Source organism: Brassica oleracea, chromosome C7 (assembly GCF_000695525.1).
Source record: "Brassica oleracea var. oleracea cultivar TO1000 chromosome C7, BOL, whole genome shotgun sequence".
Lineage (NCBI taxonomy): Eukaryota > Viridiplantae > Streptophyta > Magnoliopsida > Brassicales > Brassicaceae > Brassica > Brassica oleracea.
In genome coordinates, this window is record NC_027754.1 from 45,091,309 (window position 1) to 45,098,553 (window position 7,245).

Sequence of the window (7,245 nt, forward strand, 5' to 3'; positions counted from 1 at the left end):
AAAAAAACACATAAAAAGAAATAAAATATGAAAAGAAAAGAAAAAGAAAGAAAAGGGGGCTAGCAAAGCTGTTAGAAGCTAAGTATGTTTTGAGGTTGTGAAAAATCCCTTGTAGATTTCAAAGAGAAGGAGTTAAATTTCTTAGGACCTTTTGGTGAGAGATGTGAGTTGGGTTTGACATTTGAGAATGATTGTGTAATTGTATGTTTGGGAAAATGGTAGAACAATGGAGATTGAGCATTGTATGCATGAGTTGATCCCTTTCTTAGATATATTATGTGCAATGTCAAGTCTACTTGTTTCGAGAGTAAACCACCTTAAAGATCATATGTTTTGAACCTCTTGAATCACTTGAATAAAAGCCTTCCCTTACGAGTAGTGTTGAAGTATGATTAAATTTTATTTATTATGTTCCAGAGAATTTCTTACCCATAAGAATTGTCATTTTATTTGTTATTGACAAAGTGAAAATAAGATGACATGTGTGTATTTTCAGACGGGCATTGGTCTAGTTATGTATGTTTTGTGTTCGTTTAATTTTTGTTTGTTTATAATCAAGTTGATTTTTCTGTAGGAATATATCGCTCATAATTAACAAACAGAAGTTGCATTTCTTATTAAAAAGTGCATTTCTTATTAAAAAAAACTATGGAAACATTGAATGCGATAAGATCAGCAAAGCAGAACTAATCAACATACAAATGTATTAATTTACATGTTAGCTTTTGGTACACTGGAGTGCTACTCCTGGATATATTTGACCCGGTGACTGTGGTCGAGTGATAAGGAAACCGGACTGAGACGCCAACACGTTTTAGGTTCGATCTCTGCTACGCGAAACTAGGTCTCAATTATCCTGATCATCTAACACGGACATGGACCTATGCTTCAGGGCCCATTTGAATACCCGGAAAGAGGGTCTATCGGTGGACTACACCTCCACTTAGGGATTAGTCCGGGCCTCTCCATTGGCCTGGGATACCCCAGGTTAATCAAAAAAAAAATTAATCAATTTTAAAAATTCAAAAAGTAATGAATTTGTAAAAAAAAAAAAAAAATTGAACACATATTTGTGTTAAAAAATCATGAAAACATATTAAAATAATTTTCTATTTCTGTATGAATATATAAGACTATATATTTTATTCACTTAAAGTAATTAAGTAACTGATATACATCACTTAAGTAATCAATTTACAGAAACATCCTAACATATTTTCCAATATCTTTGAGTTATATGCTATTAAGTTATTTTATGAATTTATTTTAGTTTATTGATATTATGAATAGTTTTGCATAATATTAAACAAATAAATTGTAAAACGGCTAAAAAGTAAAACAGAAGGACACAGCTTTGAAGTTATTTTAATAGTGATTTTTAAATGTGACTATTTTATATAGATTTTATATTTTAATAAAATTATAGAAGTTTAAAGATATTAATGAGGTTGATACCCTGCCTAATTAGGAAGATGAATGGTTTGGCGACCAAGTCTTGTAAGATTTTATTTCATATTTTAATGAGTTTAGTCAAAGATACTCGTTGAACCAATTGAGGTTGATGAGGTGTGCCCACATGGCGAATCAGAAGAAACTGTGGAGCGACATGTATGCTAAGCTCCTACCTGAGCTGGTGAGTGAATACGAAGGTCTAGATAATTGAGAAGCTTACCTTATATTCATATATCAATAGGGACATATTTGTTTTACTACCTGAAGAAAAAGTTAGTTTTAAACAACAAAAAATGAAAAAAATATGGTTATACTTGAAACCTCTGAACAACTAACATCGTGTATTCTACAAAAGAGCTTTTAGATTTATTGTGATTTTGTTTCTCTTCTATTCAGCTTCGAGCTCAGCTGCAAACTGATCTAACCATTCGGCTTCTGAATCAAAGTCACGAACCGCAGCGTGGTTCACTGATCCACTGTCAAGGCTCGCATGTATCTCTCTTTGCATACCTGCATAAACAGAACAGGCGCATAAGCTACAGATATCACAACATCTCTAATGGCGATTAAGCTGAAATGACTCAGAGAGAGAGAATTTGTACCATTGACCGTTCATTGCATCTATACATTTCTGAGCATCTTTGTGATCCTTGAATCTTATAAGAACAACACCCTGTGGATGAAGCTCACACACCTGTAAAAGAAAGATATAAATTGATTAAATAATCTCAACTTTCAACAAAACCAACATTAGAATACCACAAGCTTACACTACACGTAAAAGACGCGAAATCTAACCTTCACTGGATCAAATGGTACATGCTTCATACTCTCTTCTTCACTGAATCAAATGGTCCATGCTTCATAAACCCATTCATGAGTCTATCACGATCTATAGCCGTCCTGATCATACGTTTTACAACTGGTGATAACTCAAGAATTGAATCTCGCTTACGTCGGCAAGCACGAATGCTCCTTCGATCGGCAGAAACAACCCCTTCATCTTTGACCTTTTATGCATAAGTGGCCATCTCTACCACCTATGCCAAGAACAGAGAGATCAAGCGCCATCACGATAAATATAAATCCAATTAGAAAAACTCCAACTTCAAGAACTAAATGGCCACTTATTTTTGCTACGTTTAAAGCCAAATACGTTTTGCAACGGCGCTAACTGAGTAATATTCTTGAGCCGTCCATAAATTTCTTCAAAGAGAAGTAGGAGCTCTCATCCTCATTTCAACTCCATCTCCTCACTGAGAATCTTCGCCGTACACTTCCGACGAAGTCCGCTTAACACTGAACGGCGGCAGTAAAGTTCTTCGATCTCCATGTGGTTTATGTTGAGCCAGTGGTAGATAAGACTAAAACGATCAGAAGGGATTCGTAGTGTTCATCAGAAGAGATTGTGGCGAGGAAAGAGAAAGACAAACACAAACAAAATTGATGGTTTGATAAACACAGATCAAAACGAAGTGGGAATTATATTATTCAATCTGAATCAATACGACGATTCAGATAAAAAAGAGATTTGACAAACCCGGTATAAACCATGGAAGGATCTGTTAATCGGAACTTAATTTCTCTCTTAGGAAAATAGGTGGTTAGAGAGAGAGAATAGTTTTGTGACGAAGAACCTTAGAATCCATCGAAGAAATTGCGTCGATACAATTAGGATTCACACTCTACTGGGCTTTCAGACTTCATTCACTTAATGAAACGCGGAGTATCGAGGCAGAGGACACGTGGCGGTGCGAGGGAAGTCGACTTATCCATGTGGAAGCTTACGTGGGTGAAGGAGAAGAGATAAAACAGATCTTTATATATAAAGACTAGGGTCGGTAGCGCGGAATTTGGTTTACATGTGATCTATGTAACTATATAATTATATACTTCCGTTGTTTGTATTTTATGTTTGTTTTGCAAAAACAGTGTATTTTGACGTTTATGGTCTCAAATAATATTAGGGTTTGTAGAGATTATGTTTGAGGTGTATGTGGACTTTCTTATTGTATTTATTTATAATTATTAATCTATAATTTGTTGGTTAATTGTGGGTTTCTCTAATTTGGGCTCTTAAATGTGTGGATGTGTATATTTGATTTGCATGTCAGAGTATAAGGTGCATACTGAACACCTACAAACTTATTTGAAATATATTGGGTTGGAACTAAAGTGTGCATTACCGTTTGGTATGTCTTTTGTTTTTAAGAGAATTGTTCATTTCTGTTTTAAAGGAGATTAAGTTATAGCTATTAATTTGAAGCATAAGGACAACACACATAGGCAAGGAGAATTTATTCTTTGAAATGTAACATCCGGTGTAAAAGTGTAAAAATATAAAACCAATTTAAAAAAAACTACGCTAAACTGAATGTAGTACTTATAGTTCTTATGGGTTCGAAAGTAAAAAAATCCAACAGTTCTGGAAAGATGTCAGAGCTATCTTATAACTAAAATAATCATGCTATCAATATAATTAATTAGAAGTTTTGAAAAAAATATAACTGACTAACTTGACCAAAAAAAAACACTTATATATATAACTGACTAACTTATAATATATAATCCTTACATTAATTTTATTATACAAAATCATTTCTTTGCGTTATACAGTATCTTATATGTAAATATTATATACGAAAACGAAGTTAACAATGTTAATGAATTTATATTTACTTAAAAAATAAATTCTCATTTGAAATATTATAAAAATAAATTAGATTTATTAATTGTTAGGATTTTTGATGAAAATGTTGTTTTAGTTTATTTATTTAAAATAATAAACTGGAAATTGTTAGTAGGCAAATTTAAATTTAAAATATGAAATAAATAATAAAATAATGTGATTCATCATTATAAAAAAATTTGAATGTTGAGGTAAAAATTCTTTAATTTTTTTTAATTATATAACACCAAAATTTACCTAACCTGATTTACTTAACCAATTAGTTTTGTTAATGAATGAATTAACTTTTGAACAGAAACATTCTTTGTGTTTTAGAAAATTGTAATGAACTTATTTGATTAACCGATTAGTTATTTAATGAATTAGTTAACTTTTAAACCATCTTTGTGTGTAGACGTGTGCCTATGTACCTATTTTCTGGTCAAGACAATACATAATTTTTTATAACTTTTTTTGACTAAAAATTATTATTTATAACTTCCTCTTTCTAAAGAAATCAACGCTGCCATTATCATCATCTTCCTCTCCTTCAGTCGTCTAGTTTTTTTCTCCTCCTCATTCCCTTCTTTTCTCTTGTCCTTATTTATTTTTTTTTTGTCTTTTCCTTCCCTTATAAGGATCAGGCGTCAAGTTATTTTAGTTTAAATAGGTATATCGGATTACTATCAATTTCGGTCATATCTCAATCCAACATATAAGGCTGATGAGGTGTTACATTTTTTTCTTTCAAATGCATAGGGAAGAGGTTCTTCTCAGGGACTGGTTCATGTCTGAGGACTGAAGTTTGTATCGTTGTCATCGATGTAGGGAATGTGAAATTGAGTCGTCAAGACTGTCTAAGGAAGAAGAAAACTCTTAGGTTTGTAAAGAATTAACAACACATTTCTAGCAGCATTACAAAAACATGTTCTAGCATCCCATTCTCCTATAGCTTCACATGCGTCGACAATGTATTACTTTTCTTCCTCTTCTATAATCATAACTATTGCCATTGTGCTGAGAGAAAAAGTAACACATTTTTCCCAGTCAAAACAGACCAATTATCTTTATGTGGAGATAAAATGAGGACATGTACTATATACCTGCTCAAGAATTGGGAAGAAGACAACCATTGTACATTGTACGAGCACCACCTTCTAAGGAGTCCTTTGTTGTTTGGTAAACATGTACCTAAACAGACTGGGAAAACCCTCCACCTGTTTGCAAACAGGAGCCACCAAATAAAACATGGGTTACCGAAACCAAACTACATTACAAATAAATGTTGGGAAAGAGGGAGAGACAAACCTTAACAGTTCGGACATTCTGTAAACTCAAACCTATCTTTGGCTCGTTTTCGGTTGGGAGCTTTCCATTTTCTTGTATCCCCGCACATATCACCTAATCATATAAACACATAAGGGCATCAATGTTAAGCTCTTGAAGCTTAAGCATATCAAACGGAAACAGAGAATAGTTACGACTTTGAACATAGAAAGATGTCAGCTTACGCAGAGTAATCATATATATATATATAAGAGTTTAGTAGGCTAAGAAAATGTAACTCACAAAGAACAGTACCAATGCCCTGGCAGTTACGGCAAACTCATGGTTTCTTGTCTAAAGCATCTGCGTTTTGTACAGAGACCAAAGTGTAGGCATTGGTAATTAAAGCTGGAGATAAGCACACACATGTCATCATTCAAGCACGTGCATACACAAGTGTAGATTTTAAACTACAGCTAGCTCAGCTCCCAAACTTACAGTGACCAGTAACATTTAAATACATATACTAATGTTCTTAGCATCAATGGAAGCCAAGAAAAAGATATTGACTTTCACAAAATATAATGAATTTAATATTGATAAATATAAAAAGACCCAGACTTTGCACATGGGTTTCGTTGGTTTGTCTCCAGTGAAAATTGGAATCGTTCGAACCGAAGCTCTGATTGTCTGGGCATGATTTGGCGAGGATAAAAACTCAATTCCTGTTTGCTGCGGCTAAAAAAGAAACACTATTGTCACGAAAAGAAAGAGGATAGTATTAATAATGTTGAGGATGAGGATGTTACAGATAAACGGGGAAGAAGCTGTGTGAAGACGCGATTAGATTGCAAAGAGATTAGATGAAGCCGCAATATCCATCCCGCTTAACGTTTGAACACTTCCTGGTCTTCAAATCAGAAAAAAAAAAAACCTAGAGATGGCCATTTAGAGAGATGAGTAAAAGATCAAGAATAAAGGATAAGCAGCAGAGAGATGAAAAGAGCAAGATCTCCAGAAGGGTGAATACTAACCTATTTATAACGGAGATCTCGACGGACGCATTGATGCCATTAAAGTCTAGTTCTGTTACAGGGAGAAGGAGAACGATGGATCGTTATTCTCGCCGCCGAGATTCGTATGAACGAAGGCGATAATTAGGTTTAGCGGGGTGACGCTTTATGATGTTATTCGCAGGAAGCGACGAACGGACCGATGCCCAAATTTGACAAAAACAAAAAAAAAAATCGTACGAAAACAGTGAGTTTTTCAGGAGGGGGACACGTGGCGACTCCAGTACGCGCGACTTTCCTACGTGGACGATTACGTGGAGGCCTGTGAGAGAAGCAAACAGTCTTTTATATATAAAGATACTGAATTTTGAAAACTTTCCTTGATCGTTGCTATGCGAATTTATTGGAATAGTATAGGAAACAAACTGAGATTTTAGTCAACTAAATTAAATTCAAAATTAGTCAGTGAAGATCAAAAATATGATTATATGATTCGGTTTCGACGATGAATTTCCATTATTAAATTCGGCCAATATTAATGAGTACATATATAACCGGAATTAGTGTTATATTTAGCTTCATATTTCCTAATTTGAAATATTCATACGGCAATCATGCATTGTCACGCAAGTATTGTGTGGTTGACAATGCCTTTATGATCTTTGAAAATTATATTATGGCAATCAATACCATAATTGCCATATTTCCTAATTTATTGCATTGATAGATGGTTATCGACATTGCCAAAGATCTCGAGTATACATTGAATTATCATTGATTATTTTCATATGTGATAGAATATATAGTGTGATATATTCGATACATGAAAATGAGATTCCTTAGTAT

At 33.7% G+C, this 7,245-nt stretch overlaps 3 long non-coding RNA genes across 3 annotated transcripts; all 3 read right to left on the reverse strand.

The window, feature by feature from the left end:
• Positions 1-1,746: 1,746 nt before the first annotated feature.
• On the reverse strand, positions 1,747-3,121 carry LOC106304722. The gene is made up of 3 exons (XR_001262819.1): positions 2,251-3,121; positions 2,055-2,146; positions 1,747-1,962 (listed from the first exon to the last, which is right to left on the reverse strand). It is a non-coding gene; the product is annotated as an uncharacterized LOC106304722 (long non-coding RNA).
• Positions 3,122-4,846: 1,725 nt separating this feature from the next.
• Positions 4,847-5,953, reverse strand: LOC106304432. The gene is made up of 4 exons (XR_001262744.1): positions 5,690-5,953; positions 5,429-5,521; positions 5,224-5,337; positions 4,847-5,137 (listed from the first exon to the last, which is right to left on the reverse strand). It is a non-coding gene; the product is annotated as an uncharacterized LOC106304432 (long non-coding RNA).
• Positions 5,954-6,021: 68 nt separating this feature from the next.
• LOC106304433 lies at positions 6,022-6,575 on the reverse strand. The gene is made up of 3 exons (XR_001262745.1): positions 6,421-6,575; positions 6,196-6,320; positions 6,022-6,124 (listed from the first exon to the last, which is right to left on the reverse strand). It is a non-coding gene; the product is annotated as an uncharacterized LOC106304433 (long non-coding RNA).
• Positions 6,576-7,245: the final 670 nt, after the last annotated feature.